At 37.7% G+C, this 15,321-nt stretch overlaps 1 protein-coding gene across 1 annotated transcript in view; it reads left to right on the top strand.

The window, feature by feature from the left end:
* tnksa (tankyrase, TRF1-interacting ankyrin-related ADP-ribose polymerase a) overlaps positions 1-15,321 on the top strand; it is a 182,576-nt gene that overhangs the window by 17,044 nt on the left and 150,211 nt on the right. The window lies entirely within an intron of this gene.

Below are 15,321 nucleotides of genomic sequence, written 5' to 3'. Positions count from 1 at the left end.
GACTCTTAAAATTTGGGTCTAAAAATGTTTTGGTACGTTGACCAGAACAAATATATAGGATTTTTTTTTTTACACCGGATTGCACACATGCACATATGATGTTGCGTTTTTTTCCTTCCGTCACGCCACCTCTTTTTCGTATTTTCATGTTTGCTGTTTTCCATTTCTGTCCATTCTCCCAGTTAGCATTCAGTCCATAACTTTGGTGCTACAGGCAGCGTAACCTTTTCCTTTTTTATCTGTCATACATAGACAGAATCTCATTGTCATTCCAACTACATTCCATACGATGCACACAAAGAGGAAATATTTGTTGCAGTGGCTCAGAAAGACAAAATCACAAGTTGTTCAATAATAAAAAATAAAAAAAAATCTTGTATATTAAAAAGAAAAGTTAAATACTGCATTTTGCTTGTGTAAGAAATGTTCTGATGCTACAACTGTTGAGAAACAGATGCGCATTTCCCATACAGTGCGCTGTATTCTGTTTATTTTTCACACTTTCTATGTCTTTAATGTTCCTTTGAGCTGTTTTTGGCTGAAACCGCCTGCATCGATCTGTAGCTCAATAAAGCCAGTGTCTGTGGAGGAACTTTGTGTTTCTTACCTTCCTGGTCCCTCTCCAGTCTTTGCCTTGCAGCGTCTTTTGTAATTCTGTGAACAGCATGAAAACAGTTTGAGCCCAGAAGGAGTTGGCACCTCTCATTCATTACAGCGCTGCTATATGGAGCAGTGATCATTATCATGACTACCCTCATCATCATCATAAGTGTGCCGCTTCGTCTTAGATGATGCGACCTAAATGATTTGAATAAACATTATGTAAATGCCGGCAAATATTAATTTCCCTTAGTAATAAAACACAACCTTCCCTGGTTGTAAACCCAACATAACCACCAGTCTCATGGATTGATGAGGGCAGGAATGGAGTCATGTGGACACTGGAGCTAAGTTTAATATTTTTTTTATGAAGGGGTTTGACAGAGAGCAGCTGAAAGCTGTGGTATTTCTGCTTTGTGGCTGCTTCGGTATGCATCTTGGTACAATGTGCACGGTGTGATAAATTAAAGATACACAAGCAATACAGCAATTTGATATTCAATTCACCTCCCAACAAAGGCTGGATGTATTAAGATTGAATGAGAATACCTATTCAAATCAATTCATTTTATAGTTGTAGGATAAAATAAGTTTTCTTTAACAAGCTGGGCATTATAATCCCAGAACAAGTTTTAGTAAGATATGGAAAATATTCCATATAATTTTTTCCCCCTGATACTCTGCAGGGGCCTATTTTATAAATTACAAGCAATAAAAAAACAACCCTTCAAAGAGGTGTTGTTATAACTGTTCATAAATGGGGAAAAGGTAAATTTAATAAAACTCACTGGTTGCAATAAGTAGTAGGGGTGTAAATCGCTGGCTTTAGCTCGTCACAACGTTACACGATTTGTTTGGATGGGAATACAGTATTTACCGATAACACAAAGTCTTTCACAATTTCCGATCAAAGCGATTGATATGAAGCGACAATATCTGCCCATCTAACACTATTGATACTCACAAAAAAACAAAAACAAGAATAATTTTACCATTTTTTCCAAGGTCTTACAGGTATCAAGGCATTTAAATAAAAAACAGCATTCTTCAAATTTTAAAATAACAAATCACAATAATGCCTTTAAACTTTTGCATTGATCTGTCCTGCATTTAACTCTCACATGCCATGCAATAAGGTTTTTCTGCAGGGACACTAGTTGATCTAGTCACTGGTAAATGTTCAAGGTTTTGAAAAGCACAGATGCATCAAATCTAAGAGATCAAAATCAGCTCCTTTGATCCGCTCTCATTGGTTGACTGGCAGATAAAATACAGAATCAAAGTAAGAAGTTAAATCATTTTTGGTCTAAAAAAACAGGGAAAGTTTGAGTTTCATAAAAATCAAATCAAGGTTAGGGAGATACTAATGACATACTACCCTTATCAAACATCCTGGGGAAAATAACTTCATAAACCAGGTTCTATTTAGCAATACCGCACTTTATCCGAGTCTGTTGCTGCTGTTTTTCTTTTAAATTTAAAATACAACTTCAAGTCTCAAATATGTTGTTTTCCTGAACTTTATACACGTTTGGGAAATTGTACTTAAGTTGTAAATATTTGATCTTTTGATTCAATTCTCTGATAAAATCACATAATTGAATAAACAAGGATGGATTTTGTAATATTTCTTCTCCATACGCATTGGGAATCATTTTCTTGGCCTACGTGGTGCAAGAATAATCAGTTTTTTCTACCACAAATACATTTTTACTAATATTTCAGATTTGAGCTTGAAACAATATGAATATATAAATTGCAGCAATCATAAACTTGTAAATAAAACTCAGAGGATTAAAAACAGATTTCAACACAAAACCAAAACTGCATACATTCAATGCATTATTTTCACTATCAACAGAAACTTAACATCAGTTTTGCATTAATCCGAATTTGAGCCACTTTTTTTGTAGATTTAAAAAAAAAAAGATTATTTAGAGCAGAACTAACAAAGTTTAAATTGTTTTTAAGAAAATGGCCATGAACCAATAAGAAAGCCTCAAAATATTACCAACTTTCAAACATCAGATTTGATTTCCTTGAACCTTGAACCCATTTTTCCCAATGAACACATCATTGGGAAAAATGTATTTTCTGAAAATCTTTTTTTTCCAACCAACGCACATTTTAAATTCAATCATGAAACTGGAAATTGCTGTGCTTTGAGGAAAAAACATGTGCCAACTTCAACATTTCTTGTTTTTGCTTCTTTTCTTTTTTTTAGTGAGATCATCATACATTTTTAAATCAGACAAGTATAACCTCGATTAATGAAAAAAGCAGTTTTCAAATGATTTAATTTCTTTGGGAAATCAGCTCTCCAATCCAACCTGGGCCTATTTAGGAAAAGTAATTGTAATTCACCCCTAAACCTGATAACTGCTTGTGCCACCCTTGGCAGCAACAACTGCCGTCAAGCTTCTGCTGTAACTGTCAGTGAGTCTTTTACATCACCATGGATGAATTCAGGCACACTCGTCTTTGCACATAGTCTTAATTTAGACACGTTGACGGGTTTTTGGACACGACAGCCCAATTCAGGGTCAGTTGTATTTGACTCCAGGTTTTTATACATCTTCTTCAAAACCTTCTTTTATGTATTTACCATTTAGAGGTGGTCTTGCTGGTGTGTTTTGGACCATTGTCCTGCTGCATAGCCCAAGTTTGTTTGTGTTTATGTACCAAAATGTTCAGATGACATGTGTTGGGAATTGGTGCTATATAAATAAAATTGAATTTAATTGAAATTGAAAATCGATAGCTGGATTTTCTCCCTCAGGCCTCTTTTTTTTTTGTTTGGAGCAGAATTCAAGGTTCTGTCAGTCTGTCCAGGTCCCTGATGCAGCAAAGCAGCCTTAGATAAGTAAACTGCCAACCACTGAGTGTTGGCATGGTTTTGGTTTTATTTTTTTAATTTTTCTAGAAATTATTTGTTTTGCAAACACTTTTAATATACTTCCACATTTTTATTTTCAGTCCCAATGTTATTTCCCAATGTCTAGGGAGTCACTAAGATGGTTTTGGTAATTATTTTCTCCCATGGAGGCTATTCTTGCTCAGTTTCTCTCATTCTGGAAGCATTAAAACTGGTATTAATGAAGACAAGTTAGGTCTGCAGTGTGTTACATGTTGTTCAAGTTATTTTTTTTTTATGACCACCTTGATTAGTCGTTGATGAGCTCCTGGGATAATTTTGATAAGTCACTTTTGTCCAGGGAAAGATCACCACTGTTCCATGTTTTCTCTATTTTATGTACCATATTTTTCAGACTATAAGCCGCTCGGGAATATCAGTCACATCAATCAAAAAATGCATCATAAAGAGGAAAAAAACATATATAAGTCGCACCGGACTATATGCATTTATTTAGAAATTTATTTCACACAATCCAAACTGACTTTTAATCTCGTAAGCAAACTTATTCAGTTACACAACTGCGTCCACAACCTGCTGAATAACATGGAACATGCCTGAGAGGATGAATGAAGTAAATTAGCAACTCCAGCCACCAAGGTTCTTGCCAGCGCATTTCAGCGTACCGGCCAGTTACGCTGAAAGTTGTGAAAATTACGCTGAAATTAGACCGTGAGCGTAACGGCGCTACGTGCTAAGCTAACAGTACGATAAGGCTGTTTCAGAGCAACATAAAGCTTGGCTGGCAGCAGTCAGGCCTGGGTGTGACCACTGAATGTCACCTCAAGTTTCCAAAAAAATTTTTATTGTTTATTTCATGAATAGAAAAGGGGATAATTACTTGTACATGTTAGATATTACATGATGCTACAGGTTGTTAGAGCTGTTGAAAGCGGTTATTGGGACAATATCAGATGATTCATACAGCCACTATGTTTGTCACATCTGTGACATACGCAGGTATGGACAAAGGGACTGATATAGGAACAGGTCAATTATCTGGGCAGCATCTAGACTTGGACAGTCTTGGATACCATGTTATTACACAATAGTATCAGATAATACCCGAGCGGTCGCCAGTTTCTACTGACAACAGCGGGAGGAGTGCACACTCTTGCGGACAGTGCTTGGCTTCTATAAAGACTCATGAAACCAGCGTTCTTGGCTCGCTCTTCCTTTCTACCATGTTGATAACTGTCAAGAGCGCAGCCTCAGCACTGATCTGTAACCATTTCTCTGGCTTGTTTAGATTAGCAGTGTTGAAGTATAATTTCTGTTTCGATCGTCATTTCCTTCAAAAGAAGGTATTCAATGTGTGATCGCTTCTCTGGGGTAAAAGAACTGGAAAAAAACGCAGAGGTGTCTAACTGCGTGTAATCAGTGTACACATTGGTGTACACTGATTTATATCTTTCCTTTAGTACATTAACTTATCATTTAAAAACTGCTTTTTGTATTTTAGTTTATCTTCTGATATTAAAATTTGTTTAAAGATTAAAATATTTTAGTGTGGCTGAAAAGCAAAAAGAAATCTGAAGGGTGGGAAAACACTTTTATTCATCACTCTAAATTGCTTTTATCTGTTAGCTGCACAAGTAAAAGAGACATTCAAACTGAGAATTTCTAACAGAGCCCATCAGCTCTTCCTCACCATGGCTCTTGACATTGACTCGATTGATTTTTAGCAGCATTAGCTCTGTTTTTACACACGGTTGCATCATCGGTTCCCATTGTTCTGCCTCAGTGGTAAATGAGATGGACCTCTGGTTACTTCAGAGATGAGCCGGACTGTGGCACAACATGAGGGCCAACAATCGTGTGAAGAATGATTTATTAATGTATGCGAGGTCAAGTGTTGGTGTGAGAATCATTAAATGTTGCCACATCTGTCAGCAGTGGTTGACAACACATCTGCTGTCAAAGAAGATTCAAGAGGAGGGTAACATAGTTGGTCCATAGACGGAAAATGTTTGCCACATATTACATGACTAATAAAGTCAATATGATGGAATGTAATAATGTTGTGTGCACACGCACATTATGAGTCCAACAAAAGTTTAAAAGATTTCTTTTAATCTGTCAAGATTTAGTGGAAATTTAAGCCTAAAACTCTTAATGAGAAGAGCAAAACAATGTTTTTCCTCCAACAAACACAGTTTGCAACCAATAAAGATGTGAGATGATGAAATACGAGGTGCAATAAACAACTCCATGCTGGTTTTCAGAAAGCCAGAACCCAAGGGTAATTAAATTATTGCAGATGTCCATGCTGATTTTCTAAATGTAGAAGCAAAGTTGGCGGCTAAAGAAGCCACGTCTGGGACACACAACTCATGGAGGCAATTAATGTGTTTCAGGCACCGCTAGTACCCCCATTTGTATCAATAAATAATATGCATAGTGACCCAGCTTCAAAGTGGATTAAAAAGTAAAGCAATAATGATCCCAGAGAACCTTTTTACCTCAGCTGGTTTTATACAAATTTCTTTTCTTTTAACAGATTCTATCACTGTTCTACAAGGTCCACACAGGTAAATATTGAGATTTATTTGGAAAATATTATCCATAAAGAAAAACCTAAACGGCAAGAAAACTAAAGGTTATGTCTCCACATGAATCAGCAGAAGCAACGCTGACCAGCCTGGGACGTTTATGTCCTTTTTAAAAAAAGGAAGAAATGTCTTCATGGCCGGAGGAGTAAACAGAAAGCAGCACAGATTTAGTGCCTGAACGCGTCAACCAAAAACAATTGAATGAACAACCACAAATTTGTCTTTGTCTTTTTCAACAATTTAAGGACACCACAGTACAATCGTACGCTGAACACTTTGGGCTTTTAGAGTTTGTTAGGTTCTTTCCACCTGATTTCTTTACTCAGTTCATCCATGCAAAGTCGCCCGGGGAAGTGTGCCTACCTCCAGCACTTTGAGGTTGGGTTGTCTGTCCGATGCTGAGACATGTGAGGAAAAATAACCATTCACACACACATTTATGGAATCTATATTTAGACCAATGCAAACTGTGCAATAAAATTATCCGTGTGGGATTAATGTAAGTAAAGACTTCTTAGAAAAAGTTCTTTGGATTAAAAAGCTAACTTTCATCGTGATATGGTACACCTCATCCAGGGGTTTTTCATTGGTTCCAGAGATTTAATGGCCTGAGGATGCCACAACCATGACAGTTGGTAGTGTTCTTAGTATTTAGCTTTACCATAGAGCACACCGAACCGTTACATGATAAAATAGTTAAGAATAAAAAGAGGGACTGATCAGAACATCTGGATTGGGTAAAGGATGCCAGTTTTTGACTACCCCATTTCTTCTAGTACAAATAACCGGGATACACAGTAACTAAGAGAGACATGAAATCAACTTGCTGCTATGTTACTCCTAACCAAACATTAGTCTGGCTTTATGTATATATTTCAGCCTATTTGTGAAAATTTAAGCTATATTTGGATCAGGGAAAATTAACAGAACTTGCCTAAGTACCGTTAAAGGACTGAAAATGTAGTTTCTGCAACATTCAGGAAGTTTTTTTTAATATAGTTTCACCTATGTCAGATTGCTCATTAAGTTTCATTGTGCAAACATGCCCAATGCGCCATTCTAGAAAAACGCCTTTCTATCCCAGCAGGTCTGAAATGTTGTCCGACCCTTTCACCCCAGTGAGAGGGTCATTAAAACGTTTGAACTTGCCTGCTTGAAACATCTGCATCAGCTGCGCCCGTTGTAGACAGTGATGGAAAAGTAACTATTCTCATAGCCATTTGTTGCTCTTCTATCTTCGATATATTTAGATAATGCCTTGAAACTGCAACGCATCCAGGGTTTTATTTAGAATGACAGGCACTAATTACATAAACTATCAACCTGCCACACTTTGTGCCATTCAGGGAAGAAGTGATTACCGCAGTAAGTGGTGCATTTAATGCAATTCACATAGAGGGTGTTTTATTGCTGGATAAAGGGTCAAGGTTCTGTATAAAATAAAATTAATTTTTACCAAGGACAAATAGTTGTCAAAACAAGTCTGATCAAATTGTGTCTGTTTATCCCAAGTATTAATTATGTCTTGGTATAGTTAAAGGCTGCATTTTCTTCTTCTTTTTTATAACTTTGAAGCTTTGATCTATTCCGCCTCCGTTGCAACCCAGCGGAGCTCTCAGGTTCAGTCTGTTGTGACAAAAGCTAATTTTTAGTCATAAATTAGTGCTTTTCCTTTGCCAAGTCCACTAGGTTACTCTCACATTATAAAGTCAGTTACACAATGTAAGAAAACAGCTCTCTTAAATGTGGCTCTACTGTATCACTTGGCAATATAAAAAAAGTGTTAATTTTATGCATATGCAAATATGCCGAGCTCTTTATTTGCCACAGTTGTTTATTTTTCCTGTTAAAGTAGAAACTTAATTATGTTTACCCTTATCAGGTTATAAAAGAGGACATGCACAGGTTTTCTGGTAAATGGTTAGATAACACTGGAGTTACTTATGGATTTGTGGAGCGAATCCTGAACAAATTAGCATTCTGCGATCAAGCAACATGATTTTCGGCACAGCCTCAAGGAGCTCCTGTCTATGAAAAAGGTGAATGGGGAATATGACTCTCGAGGTGCTCATTTAATCAATTACCCTTAGCAGATGATGGACTTCACAGTTAATATTGTAACAGATACTTTTAATTAGAAATTCTTTCAAAGTTCAGCAACAGTTGAGGTAAACAAGCACAAGCCTTTTAAAGCGCAACGATACCTGGCTGGCCCTTAGCACCAGTTAGGAAGATAAGATCAATGCTAAAAAATGGTACAGTAGAACAAATAACACACTTGGCATTTATTTTTCATGGCATCTTTATTCTTTTCAGTTCCCAATCTCTCAAATTGTCGCTGCATTTTTTAAGTTAATGTTTGTATTTTAGGGGCTTCACAGCAGTGCAGTTGGTAGCTCTGTTGCCTTGCAGCAAGAGGGTCCACTGCATGCAGTTTGCATGTTCTCTTTGTGCATGTCTTGGTTCTTTACGGATACTCACTGTTGGATTAAATGGTCTCTCTAAACTGCCCTTAGGTATGAGTGTGGGGTTATTTGTCTTGTGTGTGTTTGTGTTGCCCTGTAATGGACTGGTGACCTGTCCAAGGAATGCTCCGCATTGACCACTGGTGATGGGTCAGAACAGCCCCCACTCGACCATGTAAAGATAAGGGGTTATAGATGATGGGTGAATAGATGGTTGCTTTTTTATACAATGATAAACCGTAGATGAGTCTTGTGAAAGTCTCTTTGTGTGGAATGTAAGACTGAAAGCCCCCATCAGAGGACATGCAAAGTTAGTCAGCTAAAACAGTGGAGAACCAGCACGCTGTTATTTAGTTAAAACAATAGGTACAACACTAGTTAAATAATAATTAATAAGCGCCAACTAAATTGATTGGTAGTTCTCTATTCAACCTTTTTATCGTCTGGAATATTAGTTGTACTAGCTGTAACAAAGATGGTAGCCTGAGAAGCTGTTGCTAGCCAAATGCAGACTTTCTTTGAAATAACTAGCTATTTATTTTACCAACAGACATGTTTTCACTAACAGAGACCGTCTTCAGACCTTGCTTTAACACTCAATTTGACAGATCTAGATAAACATTTGCCACCACTGAAGCCTAATCCATGCATCCATGCCTTCTTGTCAACTCGGATTGACTGTAAAGACTCTGTAGTTTCATTTTTAGAATTTTGTACATGCCCACTCGGCTTTGCTAGAGATCTCAGCAAAAGTATTTATGGAGCTAAATTTTTTGTGACCGTCACAGGGACAACAGGGACATCGGTTGTCTTGGTCTGAAGGTGGAGACACAATCACAACAGGTGGGGGGGAAATGAGTCAAACCATGAGCGGAAGAAGAAAAAATTTAAAGATTTAGTAAAACTGCTGTTTTGCCAATATAGACAATTCAGGGAAATTGGGTGGCACTTTCATTATTTTTTCCCTTTTTTAATATATTACTTGAATTTCCCAACTTTGGGAAAATTCATATTAAACTCCTATATGTCCAAATTTGTAAGACAAACAGGCTGCCATAGGGTGTCCTAATTTTTTCCTTGTGTAATTTCTTTGTCGGGACATTCAATTTTAATTTTTTTGAAGTGTTTATGTATCAACATTTGGTTTTTTTTAACCATCTCTAACATGAAACTGTATACCAGTATATTTTCAGACTGTGCGGCTTCTCAAACCCCCCCCCCCCCCCCCACACACACACACACACACACACCTCCATTCAAATGCTTTTAGCTAATTACATAAACTGGATTTTGACTGAGTCGCGTTTGTTTGAATCAGAGCTTTGATTCACCTGCTTCATATCATCAAAAAATAAAATTTGTTTTGATCTCAACTGCCTTGAATCTGTAAAAAAAAAAAAAAAACAGTGAAAGGCACGCTTTTTCTACCCCTATTCATTAGTGTGTCACTGCATTGCTTTCAGGCAAGGGCAAAGCAATGATTTGAAGATTTTTTTTTTGTTATCCATTTCTCGCATGTAAATGACTAATTATTAGTGATAAAAATCAATTTCACTGTAAGCGGCATAAATGATGAGTAATTAGTCCTGCAAGTTCAGCAAAGTAAGAGTTTGTGGAGTAGGCTATAACTAATGCAAATTACTCTTTATGTCAAGAGTTTGATAGAGTTTGGCCACATTTGTATTTGGATTAGAAGTATGTTAGCTCGGCTTTAATTGATTGCTTATATTTCAAGCATACTTTTTAAAATAGACTATTTAGGAGCAGATCTCGAAAGAGATGTTGGTAGTTAGCTGGTTTAATCTAGGCCCGTGGTTATCAAACTGTGGTGAAAGTACTACTAGTGGCTCTTGGGCTGTCATCAGCTGGTTGCCATGAAAATGTTGGTATCAACTATTTAAATGGAAAGCAAAGCAAATTAACCATTTTAAGGTAAGAGCAAAATATTTTAAGAACCTTTTGTAGAAACGAAGTTTAATATTATGCAGTTGTTCCATCTACTTCCGAAGGCAGATCTTAGATCCATGAATTTAATTCTTTGCTACTTGTTTTGTTCATTGGTCAAACTTATAACTACTAGCAACAGAAAGCAATACTCTCAGGATTATATGCATTCAAAAACCGTAGCAGCACACTCAATAATAGATATTGGACGGTATTTTAAATGGCGAGTGATTGAATGGTCAGTATGTCCAATGCCGCCATATTGGGTTTTAAGCTGTCAGTTGATGTGGAAGCACAATATTTGCCACTTGGAGCAGAGACTTGGGCCTTGTTTATACGACAACGATCCATTGAAAACAGGATGTTTTCTTTCTGTTTACACATTTACATGACATTCTAATTACAATCTCCATTTACACGGCAACAGTAGAGATGTGAAAACGATCCAATGCTGCGTTCAGACTGAACAAAAAGGTGTCTAACATCTCAACTTAGAGGCTTGTGCAGAGCGTCAGCAAAGTGTGGACAGACTGGCCTGACGAGTTACCCTGTTCTGGCGAGGATTAGCAAGGATCTCAACTGTTTCTGTGGTGATATTGGTCAAGAATTGACCCGGTTGTGGTCACCCCAGGTTCTTTTCCTGAATAATGTGGTGTTTCTATTGTAGACTTCTGTAGTAATAAAAAGACTCTTGAAACTAAAACTATATTTTACCATATTCAATCTAAAAGGCAGAAGTATGTTTACAGCTTCAGTCCTGGACTCTCGTACACAACAACACAACGGTCAGATTTCCGGACGCCAGAGCGAGCCCCATTCATCCCCCACATGGACATTAAGTAGGACCAATTGTGTACAATGAGACGTCTACGTACAGTGCCCTCCACAATTATTGGCACCCCTGTTTAAGATGTGGTAGAGGACTACTAGAAATTCTCCTTTTTTAAAAAAGAACATAGAACCCAAATGCAAAAAAGAGAAAAATCCAACCTTTTATTTAAGTACATTACTTTGGTGGTAAAAATAAAATCAGACATTTAGAAAATAAAAAAACGTGAAATCAGGTGTCCCACAATTATTGACACCCCTAACAATTACGCTGAAAAATATAATTGATTTCCTTTTAAATATATTTTTTTGTAGTTGCTAAGGTTGGTCAGGGTATCTAGGAACTTTTAATTAGTAATTCATGACTTCCTATTTCCCTGGGGTATAAATATGACGTGGCACAGAGGCCTAATTCTCTTACCCATTTGTCAACATGGCAAAGACAAGAGAACACACCAGTCAAGTAAGGCAGATGTGTGTCGACAAGTAAGTCAGGCAATGGCTACAAGATAATAGCCACTCGTCTTAACTTGCCCGTATCTACAGTCAGAGGAATCATTAAGAAGTTTAAAACAACTGGAACAGTGACAAACAAGGCTGGAAGTGTTCCCAAGTTTATCTTGCCGCAAAGCACAGTGAGAAGGTCACTGTCACAGAATTACATCAAAGAGTGGAACCTTGGGGTCACAAAGTCTCCACAAACAATCATCAGACGCTCTCTACATACCAACGAGCCGTTTGGGAGCCATGCAAGGAAAAAGCCTTTTCTCACTAACACTCACAAACGTAAACGTCTGGAGTTTGCTAAGCGACACTGGGACATCTGTGATCGCGTGCTTTGGTCAAATGAGACTAAGATTGAGCTTTTTGGCAACAAACACTCTAAGTGGGTCTGGCGTAAAACAAAAGATGAGTATGCCGAAAAGCACCTCATGCCCACCATGAAGTATGGTGGAGGATCTGTGATGCTGTGGGCCTGTTTCTCTTCCCAAGGCCCTAGGAATCTTAGGGTTAGGTTGCATGGCATTATGAACGCTTAGAAATACCAGGACATTTTAAATGAAAACCTAATCCTGCGAGGCATTGCAGGACAGTCTTCTGGCTCTTGCAGTAGCTGCGTCGATTGTCACCATTTTGCTTGTTGATAGTTGCACGGTACTGCCATCCGGCAAGTGGCACAAAGATGTTTATGTATAGTGATCGCGCCTTGCGCAAACTTCTTCTCAGGCTAATAAAGGACCAAGTAAACATTATTAGGATGAATGCTTGCCGTATATTTAATGGTGAATATATGTTGTTGTTTTTTCCTATGGTCAAAATACGTGACTCTGCCCTTTTATGGTATACCAAGATTATAAAAAGTTATTGTTTCGAAGTTGTTGCTAAATGTCTTAACTACTACGGATTAAGGTTGCCTAGTTAGGCTCCATATTGCCAGAGTGACTGAAGTAACGTGCCCTTCATGCCCTTTGCTTTATACTGCTGATCAGCTGGCTAAAAGTTTCTTTGTATATAATTACAAGACTAATTTGACTTAATTTTATTAAGACAGCACAGTTTTAGAAATAAATTTCGCCAACTATGAGTGAGCTCTGTTATTCTGATACATGAGGCTGTCTATCAGAGTATCAGACTGTATTATTTTTTACTGTCTACTTTTACCCAAGGCTATACCATGTGAGTACTTTTCATACTAAACTACAAAAACATAAAAATCAGTTTACATGCTTAGCTAAAAGCTGCAGCCCGCCTGCAGCTTCTCTTTGGGCTACACAGCAGTGAGTGAACACAGTACAAGCGTTCATACTGTTATGTAAATGGTTTGTTGCAGCATGTTTTTTTTTCTTTGTTTAATCACTTTTCTGTTAATGTGAAATCGGTCGGCTCTGTTAATTAAAATAATTTCCAAATACTGCCTTGTGCTGGTTTTCAGTCATATGTCTGCAGATCGAATTCATTCCAAGTCCAACAGCTAAGGCACTTGTACACTAACAGACTGAAATATCCCTTTAGCAACTGTGGATAAGTAATTGGGGGAAAATACACAAAGTAATGATATGAGAAGTCTCAGGGGAGCCAATGTTGGATCACCGCAGGAGCTTCCCTTTACATCAGTCTGCTGTGTCGCTGTTGATTGATCTTTCTCTGGCCAGAGAGCAGTGATTAAGACACTTTCATCAAGTTGCGTCTGCCCTTGAACACTCCCTGTTGGATCCAGTGATCTCTCAGACATTTTTTTCCCCCTCGCCTCATCAGCTAATGTGCTGTTTAATGAGCTTGCAACTGCAGCACGCATCCCCTTCGCTCTTCATCCTTTCATCAGCCGCGGCATCAGGTCTGACTTTCTTTGACATTTTGTCCATACTTTTTTATTTTCTTCCCTGCTCCTGTTCCTGCTAACTTTCACTTATTCCCTTTCAGCAATTTATATGTTACACTTTGCCTCATCCCCTCTCAGTCTCAGACAGGAGCACAAGGTTCGAAACCCTTTCGGACGAACTGTTGTAAAATCTTCAGATAATCACCTTCGCACTAAAACTAAGATTACACTGCAATGTTTGTCATCTAAATTTGAGCCAAATAAAGTGATTTTTACTGGGAAGATTTTTGCTGAGATCACAATATGCATCCCTCACTGACTGGGATGATTTAGGTCCTGAGCTCTTGGTGTTTTACTGGTTAGAAAATACCTTTTTGTGGAGTGTATTAAGCTGTTATAAATATACAGTAACTTAGAAATGTATTTTTTCACATTACATTGACCTTCTTCACTGGCCCTACTGAAGAAAAGGATCCCCATAGCATGATGATGCCCCCACCATGTTGTACCATGTGGATGGTCTATATTCAGGAGGATATAAACCATCCAAAAGACCATCCATGGCTAAAAGGTTTACTTTAGTTTCCTTCTGAGCAGAGCACGCTCTTTAACAGGTTTGCAGTGTTCCTCGCATGGCTTGTGTGCGAAATGCAAATTTCTTCCGAGTTTTCTTTTAACGATGGCCTTCGTCCTGCCGCTGTTCTGTAAAAGCCTGATCCGTGCAGGGCACGGCTAACAGATTCTCCCACCTGAGGTGTGGATGCCAGTTGGCAGCTTTCTTTGATCGATTTTCTATTTGCTCGGCCTGTTTAGGTGGGCGACCCTGTCTTGGTAGGTTTGCTGTTGTATCATATTTATCCCACCATCAGATGATATGAACGGGCAGTACTTTCAAAGTTTCCTGATTCTTGAGGTACTATTTTATATTCTAACCCTGCTTAAAACTTCTGTCTGCAGTGTTCCTTGATCTTTATGACGCTCTTATTTCACCAACGTTCCCTAACAAACTTCTGAAGGCTTCATGGACAGGTGGATTTATACTGATCTGAAATTACACACAGCTGGCCTCTGTCTACTAATAAGGTGACTTTTGAAGGTAGTTGGCTGCACTGGTTTTTATTTAGAGGTATCCGGTTTAAAAGTAAGCTTTGCTTTGCACATTTATTTTTGGTTCTTTTATAATAAAAAAAAACCCTGATAGTTATGAATCATCTTCTTTTTATTTGTACATAAAATCCCAATAAATACAATTTTTTAATGAATATGCATACTTTTGCAATACACCCTATTTCTTCTTATTTTCACAGAGGAGATTGTGCTGAGACATTTTTTTTTATTTATTTTTTAGTAAAAGTAGATGTTTGGGACACTTGTCTTTATGGGGATTGGCACTTGTGTTCTTGGGCCAGATAAATGGAAAAAAAATGTAACAGTGTTCAACTCTAAGACAAAATTGAGGAAGGATGTGAAGAACACTTCATGCACAGAGAAAGATCAGGAAGCCGGCTGACTCTATATGGCCTCATAATCATCACACTGTTCCATTTTTAACAAACCATGGCAAACAGTTGAAAACCGTGAAAAAAACAAATGCCATGTGGGTACGTTTATATTTACGCCTCTCTACTTAGCTTCTCTATTGGCATCGTTATATTTACCATATAAATATCTCTCCACTAAAAATAACACCGAAAAATA

This window comes from Fundulus heteroclitus, chromosome 8, assembly GCF_011125445.2.
Source record: "Fundulus heteroclitus isolate FHET01 chromosome 8, MU-UCD_Fhet_4.1, whole genome shotgun sequence".
Taxonomy (NCBI): Eukaryota; Metazoa; Chordata; class Actinopteri; order Cyprinodontiformes; family Fundulidae; genus Fundulus; species Fundulus heteroclitus.
Note: the sequence above shows the minus strand (reverse complement) of the source record. Positions and strands in the feature narration are given on the sequence as shown.